This window comes from Lactuca serriola, chromosome 4 (assembly GCF_051521515.1).
Source record: "Lactuca serriola cultivar US96UC23 chromosome 4, Lser_US96UC23_V15, whole genome shotgun sequence".
Lineage (NCBI taxonomy): Eukaryota > Viridiplantae > Streptophyta > Magnoliopsida > Asterales > Asteraceae > Lactuca > Lactuca serriola.
The window spans coordinates 23,892,675-23,904,170 of NC_136411.1; positions in this window are offsets into that span (position 1 = coordinate 23,892,675).

The following is an 11,496-nucleotide window of genomic DNA, read 5'->3' on the forward strand; positions in this document are numbered from 1 at the left end:
TCAACCACTAATCAAACATATGCACATATATCAGATAATCACATAACAGTCTACAGACAGTCAAACCGATCTACATATCACTAAGCATAGCAACATCCTATCTACCAGGATACCGACCTAACAAATCATAACATGATAGAAACATCCTATCTACCAGGATACCGATCTAACAAATCATAACAATAAATAAATCAGGATAACAATCCAAATGGCCGACCATGGTGCCTTAGACCCTTGAGTATAGTGAGGAAAACTCACATCACAAGTAGTGCTGAACTAAGAAGATCAAATTCCAACTCTCAGTTCCGATCTCGACTGCCTATAACCACCATGTGATTTTCTTCATTAAAATCCCGAATTACCAAAATACCCCCATAAGTCAAACTTGGTCAACCATGGTCAAAGTCAAAGTTAACAGTTAAGGTCAACAGTCCATGTTGACCTAACTCGTCGATTTCATCTACTGACTCGTCGAGTTCCTTTAGTATTTAGAAAACTGGGAAAACCCCAGCTAACTCGCTGAAATGGCAGGACAACTCATCGAGTTCCTATAGTATCGAAAAAGCAGGAAAACCCGATCCAACTCGTCGACTTGTGCGGGTAATTCGTCGAGTTTTCATAAGAAGTTCTATCCTCAAGGACGTCCTAAAGATGGGTGCTTTATAGACATGCATGTCCAATGCATCTCTTGATGCCAAAATGGGCCAAAAAGGGAGAAATATGCCCTAATTTCCATGCATGGTGTCAAAGTTTGATCACACGTCAGATCTATCCCACTAAGAGGTCCTCCTGCCCTGGAGATTCATAAAGTTGCAAGCTTTATGAAGTCCATGCATGCAAAACTAAGAATAAGGAGGGAAAAAAGGATAAAACTCAAGATCTAGCTATGCATGTATATAAAAATCGGTTTTGGGTACTCACAATAGTCCACAATAGTGCCAAGCTGAAGACCAAAAGCTTTGCTTGCTAAATCGCCGCCTCCTTCTCACCGACTCCTCCTTCTTTAGCTCCAAAGTACCACACTAGCTCACAAATCAAAAGGAAATGAAGATTAGGTGTTGGGTCAAAAATATGGTTTATACTTTACTTTTCTAGAAAAATGTACTTTTGTGTCTTGGACCGTAAACTGCTTGGTGTTTACGGTCGTATATGTGTTTACGGTTGTGTTTACGGCTGTAAACAGGTTTACGGCCGTAAACCCATTTACGGCCCATGTTCACCAAGCCCATATTCCTTAGTATATATATAGGTGTTAGGGTTGAGGAGTAGATTGATGAACGTTAGATGAACGCGAGAAGAGAGAAACTAGAGAGATAAAGAGAGCATTTTTTGTGTGTGAATCTATTGTAAGGAACTTAATTCTAATCATATCATTCAAGATTCCTCATCTTCTTCTTCTCCTTCTCTTCTATTTTGATCTGACATCATCCGTTTGATTGGGATTCCGCACCATCAAATAGATCTGATTGATACACCAGCATTTTGGGGACTTACAATTGGTATCAGAGCTTGGATTGTATCAATCAATTTTGTCAGATCTGGAGCATATTTGATCGTATTTTGAAAAGATTTTTGCGTTTTTGGATAGATCTCTGAAAAATAAGGGGGGTTTGTTCTTTGCATTTTTCATAAAAACGAGTTTTTGATCGAGTTTTAGAGTAAAAAGGGATGAAAAACGTTGTTTTTTGAAGGGTTTACGACCATTCAAAGTTTCTCGGCCGTAAACAGTTTGCGGCTAGGGTTTCTCGGCGGCGGCGACAAGGGCTTCGGAGTTTACGGCCTCGAAGTTCACGGCCTGAGGTTCCCGGTCCGAGATTACGGCCCTCGGTTTACTGCTCGGTTTGCGGTCCTCGGTTTGCAGCCATCGTCACGGGTCCGAAGTTCGGACCTCGTCCTTGCATTGCATTTCGGCCTCGCACCTCAGCCTCGCAAGCAGCAGCGCCTTAATAAAAATAAGGAACAATTTTGAGGGTGCCGGGGATAGAAGCCGCGACCTCTAGTTCAACAAATCCGCGACTTACCAACTCGGCTACCCAATCCTTTGTGTCTTTCCTTCGAAACTTAATTCATAACACATTATTCTCGGTTCCAATTTCGCCAATTTGACACTTTTAACCCAAAAACTCAATTTCTTTTATTTTTAAATTCCTTTTTCATCCAAAAAAAATTAAATTAAATAAATAATAATAATAATAATAATAATAATAATAATAATAATAATAATAATAAAATAGTTTTTAATTTTTGACTTTTGTCTTCAAAAATTTTGACTTTGACTTTCAAGTTTAACCATTGACTTTAAACTTTGACTTTTTCGTTTAATTTTAAAATTTCAAATTTAGCTTTTCGGTTTGACTTTTAAGTTTGACCTTTGAGTTTGACTTTTTAAATTTGACTTTTACGGTTGACTTTTGAGGTTTATAGTCAAAGGGCATTTTTAAATTTTAGTTTGACGTTTAAGTTTTATTTTAGCTTTGAGTTGTGCTTTTAATGGCTTTTGAGGTCAACAAGGGATTTGAAGACATGAAAGAGAATCGTCAGGAGATGTTAAGACAAAACTTCAACATGTTCAATTATATCCCTGGAGAAACCCTGGAAGCTCAGTTACAGCGTTTTACTACACTTACTACTGAGATGAATACAACTGGGATCTTCTTGACTAAATCTGAGATAAACAAAAAGCTACTGAATTCACTTTCGAAATCATGGGATATGAACGTAGCTGTCATCAAGAAGACAAAAGATCTCAATCATCTTAGTATTGCTGATGTAATTGAAGAGCTTGATGCTTTGAAATGTGGAAAAACAATGAGTTCCACAAACATCTCGGCCAATGAAGTTTCATGTACTCCATCTTGTGAAGATACGATTAAAGTTCTTCGTGAACATAATGATTTGATAAAAAGGGAAGTCGAGGACCTAAAATACGAAGGATATCAACTTAGGAAACTACAAAAACCCCTGAAGGCTGAATTAGAAGCAAAAACCAAAGACTTTAGGAAGCTTCAGGAAGAGTATAGCAACAAGTGTGAAAATTATGACTATATTAAGAGACAACTTGTTGCTGTAACTAAAGAACTTGACACTTTGAAAATTAAGTGTGGAAAAACAGATGTTAGTTTCAAAAATTATACTGCGTCAAGTCAGACAGTCGAGTCCTTATTTGAAACCCAATTAAAATTCAAAGATAATCAAAACAAGGGTCTAGGGTATGATAGTGTTCCTCCACCTTTTAATCATAACTACACATCCATCCCTATGACATAAGAAGAAATTGCCAGGGAGACACATCTTCAATATGGCAAACGAGTTGGATTTGTGTTAGGAGGTATTCAGGTTGAAAATACTAATGTTTCTACTTCATGTGTAGGTAAAGTAGCAGAAGATGAGAACAAGGAGCACACTACTGAACAAACCAATGACTCCGTGAACTTAGAATCTGTTGCTTCAAATTCTATTACTCCTAACAAACCTGTCGTTGAGAAATACAGGCCACCAATTCCAGTGCAACAAAGTGCTTATTGCATGTGTGCATGTGGGATCAACAAGAAATGAGGCAAGGATATGCCACCAGGGGTAGGAAGAAACAACTTCACAGTGAAGAAAAAGACTTGTTTTCACTGTGGAACACGTGGACACATTGCCAGAAATTGTCCTAATCGCGCATACGTTCCCTTTTATGCACAAGGCTGGCAGAACGCGCAAAGAGGGAGATTTTCCAAAAGAAACCGCTCAAGGTCACGTTCATAAAATGGTGACTGGAACGCGCAGAAGGCCAATAATCAAACCCACAAGGCCAGGAATCCGAATCCCAAGGGCAATAAGTGAATGTCGGCCGAGAAACCCAATCCAAGAGATACTCCAGTAAAACAAAGACCAGTTAGGTCAAAGTCATCTCAACGGCCGACATCAAGAACAAAAGCAAGTACTGAGCCACCCATCAGATCGAAAAAGAAATGGGTTAAACCCAACTACAAATGGGTTCCAATGGTTCAATCTCCCAAATCTCCTAATGCTTCTAATATTTCTTCATCTTCTGTTTGTGATAAGCAGGATATGTTGTGGGAGAGAGTACCGTGCAAAGATGACAAAGGTCGACCCAGTTTCAAAATGGACTGGGTTCCGAAGACCAACTGATCCCGCTTTGTGTCGGAGCAGCTATGGAGGCATATCAAGGGAAGAAAGGAAGTGATCACTCATGGGGTTAGTGCTTAATGACATGAAGAATTTTCGGATCTGTTCTGAGATTATGTGTGCTGTTCTCAGACCTTCTAGATGCAAATTCAATCGGTGAATTGCGGTTTGTGTTTTCTTCTCTATATTCCTGAGTTTATCTTACTCTGATTTGTTTTAAAGACAATTTTTCATTTTCTTAATAGTTTTTCGTTAGTAGTTATTATTGGGAAGTGATATTATCAAGTGATAACGAACAATCTGAATCTGCGTAACGTACCAGAATTGAATTGTCTACGCTCTATGCTCGATGCGTCGGTAGGCACGAAAGATTATAAATGGACTTGACTAGGAAGATTTGAACTTAAGGAATTCAAGGATTTGACAAATATTGAACTAGTTAGATCCGTTTAGCCTGACAATACGACGCTCAGATAGGTTGAGTAGGGAGATATACATGGGAATCTACTGATCACACTAAAAGAACCCGTATCTAGAACTGTGGATTCACTTTTCCTCGATGTGCGGATTCTGTCCTTAATTCCGGTATTGATGGGGTGACTGGGGAATTCTGATAAATTAGGTCTGTAGAAAATTATTTTCTTTCTTTCTGTCTGTTAGCCATATGTTGCCTCCTCTGCGTGATCGAGAGATCCGACCTGGACTGTAACATATGCAATTCTATCTCTCTGCATCTTCTATCTATGCAATTCTTTCTATCTGTTAGCCATATACTGTCTCCTCTGCGTGACTCACAATCCGACCTGGTACACAGTATATGCATTATTCCTTTTCTCAATCCCTCTAAAACTTCAGTTAGTCATATGTTTCATCCTCTGCGTGATTGGAAGAGATCCGACCTGGGTGAATAGCATATGCATTCTAAATCTATTTTCTCTCTTAATAATTGTCTGCTCACCCGGTGTAAGGAGTATTCTGGAAATTTTTGATTACTGGAGCATATCAGGAAGCGGGAAACACGTTCTAGTACAATTTAAATTGAACACATACAGATTGTCTGTAGATCTCGCTGCTCAATTTAGGTGGCAACAATATCCCTGGTCGTCGTCAGCTAAATGGTCTCTAGAAAATATATCTAAGAATATAGGATCAAAATGTCTTGTCATTATTAGTCTGTTCAAATTGTCTCAAATTTTTCGTGTTTAAGTGGACCACAATACCGACGATCGCTCAGACAAGATAAAGGTACCGATAAGTAGACTAAGGCTGTCTAACAACTTTGATCCCAAATATTTTTGTTTTGCTAAATTTGTTCATAGTTTTCCTCTATGCACAAATTTAGGGGGAGAATTAAAAAAAAAAATTCAAAAATCAAACAAAAAAATTGTGTTATTTCTGTTTTATTTCTTGTTCGGAAAAATCAAAAGTCCAAAAATATTTTTGTTTTTGTTTTATTTTTCAGAAAGTATGAAAAACCCAAAAATATTGTGTGCTAAGTTTTCTTTTAGTTTTGTTTTGTCTTGAAAAGTGATTTCAGGTATAGATAAGACTCATGGAGACTGTATCGAAGATTTCTGAGCCAAGGCTTCATCCGTGATCATCGAAGAATTCTCATTCGAAGGAGCAAGAAATGAAGATTATTCTTTCGACATTCAATCCTTCAACCCCAGTAGCAAGGTGAAGCTGAAGTTGAAGATTATGTGACAAATTGCATTAAAGTCTCCTCAATCAATCTGCTGCTATCTATGAACCTGCTGAAGTGATCCAAAAGAATATTTCTCTCTGTTGTTCTCTCTGAAGATTCTCAAGATGAAAGTGCTATCTTTCAAGAATCAGCACATCAAGCCTCCTCACCCGATGTGCGTTCAAAGTCAAATTTTTGAAGAAAAGCCTAATTGCTCAAGATGAAGTCATTCATTGAAGATTCAAATGTTCATATTGATGTTGTGAAGAAATCGAAGATAAACGTTGAAGCCAATCTCCAACTTAAGATTAACAAGAAAAGCTAGCTACTTTTTAGGGGGAGCTTGTTGGTTCATTTAGAAAAGAAAGTTATAAACCAAGGGGGAGATTATTGGGTCAAAAATATGGTTTATACTTTACTTTTCTAGAAAAATGTATTTTTGTGTCTTGGACCGTAAACTGCTTGGTGTTTACGGTCGTATATGTGTTTACGGCCGTAAACCCATTTACGGCCCATGTTCACCAAGCCCATATTCCTTAGTATATATATAGGTGTTAGGGTTGAGGAGTAGATTGATGAACGTTAGATGAACGTGAGAAGAGAGAAACTAGAGAGAAGAAGAGAGCATTTTTTGTGTGTGATTCTATTGTAAGGAACTTAATTCTAATCATATCATTCAAGATTCATCATCTTCTTCTTCTCCTTCTCTTCTATTTTGATCTGACATCATCCGTTTGATTGGGATTCCGCGCCAATAAACGGGTATGATTGATACACCATCATTTTGGGGACTTACATTAGGGTTTTCAAGGTCGATTTTAGGGTTTGGGGGCTGATAAAGGGATCAACCTCAAATGTTTAAGGAGAGTATATAGGGTGCAAACCCTAAAATTTAGGGTTTCTCATTCAGCCGCCAACTAGTTGAGTTGAGGCTCCTCAACTCGTCGAGTAGGTCCATGAAAATGTGCAGCCATTTTGATCTCTACACGACGAGTTGGAGCCTCCCAATTCGTTGAGTTCTAAAACAAAAATGCATAAAATCCTTAAAATTTCATACCTGGGAATCGGGATGTTACAATAATACATTCATAAATCGTTTAATTTGATTTCTAATTAATTTATGAACCTAGTAATAAATTAATAAATCATTCTTCTCTCTTTAACAATCATCCTATTTAATTGTTAGGTTTGAAGGCAACCCAAAGGAACCGTGCTACCATTAATTCAAGTTTATACCAATTATAGTTATGGGCTTAGACACCCAATCCAACATTAATAAATTAAACTTTTAATTTAATTAAATTTAAACCATTCTATTGATTTATTGCTTATCTTTTAATTAACCACTTAATTAAATTAATAATAAGATCCATAAGGATGTATTTTAAACCTTTTTCAAAATACTAGGGTTTATATTTTAAATTTCGAAAATCAAGAAATTAATTTTAATTTAAAAATAAACCAATCATGAATTCAAGATAAGGATATCTAATTACTTAGATAATTATTCAGTTTTACTTATGTAAAACATTACTAAGTGAAATGGTCGCGAACATTCTTTTGAGTACGCATAGCGTATAGGAGTTACGCATGGCGTACTCCAATCAGACCCAAACCCTATTTTAGGGTCTTGAACCGTATTTAAGCTCCTTATCTCATCACCTAACCCTAATATCTTCAGCTTTCATCCCACTAAACCCTAGAAACGAAACCTAGCCCCCATTTGAGTGTTTTTTGAGCTTTTGGTGGTATTTCATGCTTTTTGGTGTTCATAGAAGAAGAATGAGCTTCTTGGAGAAGTGTGAGATTGCTTGAAGCTTTTGGATCCAGGCTTGTTGCATCTTGATCTACATCTTCGAGGTATAAAGTTTCTACCTTGGTGATCTTATATGTTAGATCTAGTTCATGGAGTATTTTGTGCATTTTCGAGTCTTTTGTGTTAAAGATGGGTTTTTTTATCTACTCCAGAAGCAAAGGGTGCTAGATCTTAGCCCCATTCAGTGCCTAGGGTTCATAAAAATGCAAGCTTTATAGTGTATTTTGGTCCATTCATGCATTAACACCATTGTTACGTGATAATTAGTTTTATAGAATTAGATATGAGAGTTTGGCACTTTGTCTTAACCAATTAAGGGCTTATTGGAGGAAAAAGGGGTATGAGGAGTACGTTGGGCGTACGTAGGTGTACGCTCAACGTAATGTTGAGTTATGCATAAAAGACTTGTACTATGTGCTTTGAGGCTGTGTAAGCGGGGCGTACATCTCGAGTACGTAGGGCGTACTCCATATTTCGACATTATTGGGCCTTTTTGTTGTTTAGGCCTAGATGGGCCATTGAGTTTATGTATTTGGGCCATGGTTAGGTTGAGGGTATTCTTAGTATTGGTACCATGAAATTTTTTAGGCCTAATTAGGAAGTTGGGCCATATTGGGCTTTTGGTGCATTTGGGTTGGGCCTTGGTTTTGGGCCAAGTAAGAAAAGGGTAAAATGGTATTTTACCCTTTAAGAAGTTGGTTTATGGAGTGGGCCTCAGATTTTGGGATATCGGATTATTTATTGATTAAGGTTGTACTTATTGATAGTTGGCGCGAGGTTATCCGGTTCAGCGGCCCGAACTGTGATTTGATTATCAACAAATTGAGGTGAGTTTTCCTCACTATACTTTCGGGCCGAAGACAACAAGGTTGACCCATTGGATTGATATCCTAGTTTATCACATGTTGCTATGCTGTAGTGATTTGTTAGATCTGTATTCTGGTATATAGGATGATGTTATGCCTAGTGATCTGTAAGATCTGCCTGATTGTCTGTTGACTGATTATATGTGTATCTATGTATATGTTGACATAGTGTGGTTGGGTTGAGACTGTACTACTTCGTGCTGCCAGTCAACAAACCCGGTAATGTTTATATTGATATGTTGTTATGTTATGGTATGTATAGATATGTATTGGTTACTGGGTTGAGGCAGTCCAGCTGGGACTGAAGGCCAAGAGACCCACGGTGTCCCGGATAGACTGTTGGCCCGAGGGGCATACCAGTCAGGCCGAAGGCCCGGAGAAATTTCCTGATAAGTTGAAGGCCTGGCGAGGTGTTCCAGTCATGCTGAAGGTTTTGTGAGTGTTCCAGATAGTCTGTAGGCCGGGGAGGCGTTCCAATCATGCTGAAGGCTCTATGAGCATTCCAGATAGTCTGTAGGTCGGTGCGGCGTTCCAGTCAGGCTGAAGGCTTTGTATGCATGTTGCTATTTGTTATTATGCTTATGTGGTGGTATTTTGTGGGAACTCACTAAGCTTTGTGTTTACAGTTTTTGGTTTATGGTTTCAGGTACTTCAGTGGACCGTGGCAAGGCGAAGGCGTGATCGTACACATCCTTGGTTTTACAACTAATTGGATTTTGGGAGACTCTGATTTTAAATAACGTTTGAAAACAATAGTTTTGTAATACTTCTAATAATAAAAGGTTCGTTTTGAAAATTTTAAATTTGTTGAATTTTTGGGATGTTACAATCGATTACTTGGGAGGAAAGGTAAGGGTTTCATCCCTTACCAAATTTTCGAAACTTAGGGTCCAAGATACCCTAATTTCGAAATTCTTGGCCTAGAAGGTTTAATTACCATAAACCTTAATTTGATCAATTCAACCATTATATCACATTCAATAGAAAACAAGTCAAGCTCGGATACCACTGATGAGTTTTATGCATAACAAATAAACTTACACTCATAAGTGTGCATGCAACCATAATAAAGATCTATGTTTTCTCTATTGAATCTATAACTATGAACATCAAAAGAAAAACCCTAAAAACACCAGGCTATTTTCGAAAATACCAAATTAGGGTTTAGGATTACATACCTTGATTGTTATTGTAGCAAATAACAAAGAAACCTTCTTGTTGATCCTTTGGAAGCAAGCACCATAATTGTTGTGCCTCTGATGAAATCACACCCAACACAAGCAAGAGGATGAAGGAGAATTAGGTAAGAATTTCGGCCAAAGCTTCTCAAGGTAAGGAGTGTTGAATTTGTGAAGGGTTATGGCCCTTTATATAGCTGAGGTAGCTTGGTGCCAAAGCTAGGGTTTAAGGAGGAAACCCTAAATCCCTTTTCTTGGTGACCAAGTGTAACACCCAGTTTTTCATAACAGGTGTTATTTCACGAAATATAGATATTATGAGTTGAGTAAATGAGATAGAGCCTTGAGTTGCTTTATTTTTAGAAATAATATTTATAAAAAGATAATCAAATAATGTTGTAGAGATTGTTGAGAAGATTTTGTAGATATAAAGATCATCAAAAACAGAGTCCGTATGAGGAAGTTATGATCGTTTGAAAATTTGAAGAAAGTTCGCTGCTATATCAAGAAAGTCAACTAAAATCAAGTCAACGGTCAAAGTTTTGACTCTCACAGCGTGAGGAATGTTGTCTCACGACGCCAGAAACATGAATCGATGAAAACACGTGTCAAAAGAGCTGGACATGTGGCAGAAACCAGTCTAAGCACTTCTCACGACGTGAGAGGTATATGCTCACGACATGATCATCCCCAGAGTATAAATATGAGTGTTTTGAGTCGTTTTGGAGCATTTTGGTGTGACATCCCCATTTTCACGGCCAGAAAAGACCAATTTTGTTTATGCTTTATAAAAATTAGAGTACCGCTTTTAATAAAAAGGTTGCGGAATTTGTTCCCAGTAAAATACGTTATCAAAGTATTTCCGAAGAAAAGTATTTTTATTCCTTTTAAGACATTTGGGATGTCATTATCAATACAGAAACATAAGCATAAACAGAACTTACATTCATTATCACTAGTGATTTATATCTCCTTAATCTCTCAGTGTAATGTGACTTCATATCGACACCTGTGATATAAATAAACTGAGTGGGTCAGGTTGGGAAACATGGTGAGTACATAGGGTTTTCAACCCACAATAATGTAATTATTATGTTTAATCGTCAAACAGTTAACCCAATTACCCATCCCTATTATCTTCTTTATTCTTAAGGGTCTACCCTAAGAATCAACTACTCCTCGTTCATTTATTCCTAAGGATCATCCTAAGGAATCGGCACGAAATCCATCGTTGCCAGGGTTTACTCAACGAGCACTAAATCCATAGCTGCCAGGGTTTGCTCAACGGGCACTAAATCCATAGATGCCAGGGCTATTTCGTTTATCGACAATATCCACTCGCAATACATGTCAATGGGTTTTTATAGTACACCGGTGAACACATCGTTCACAACACCTACAGGTTGCGAGCCTACTAGTGTTCCATTGGACTGTCTAGAATAGTCTGTGGTTGTTATCCATACTCTGCTGAATGAAGGGGCCATCGTTTGGGAAAAGGCTTCTCACATCGTTCACCTCTCACCCTCACCTCGTGGTCTATAACACCTCTCAACTCATCGTCCAAATCATATTCCATCTATTATATCTACCCATGTTTTATCCTAACATTTTCGTAGATATAAAATACATATACAGTTTAAATCGTTTAAAACGTGTATAAAATCATTCATCTAGCATAGACAACAAGTATTCAGATAATATGCATACATAGCACGTAATTTATATAAAATACTTGATATCTATGTGTAAGCTGAACGTAACTATGCACTCACTTGAAAGTTGGTGACTCAACACTCGGACAGCGCTTCGATACTCTCA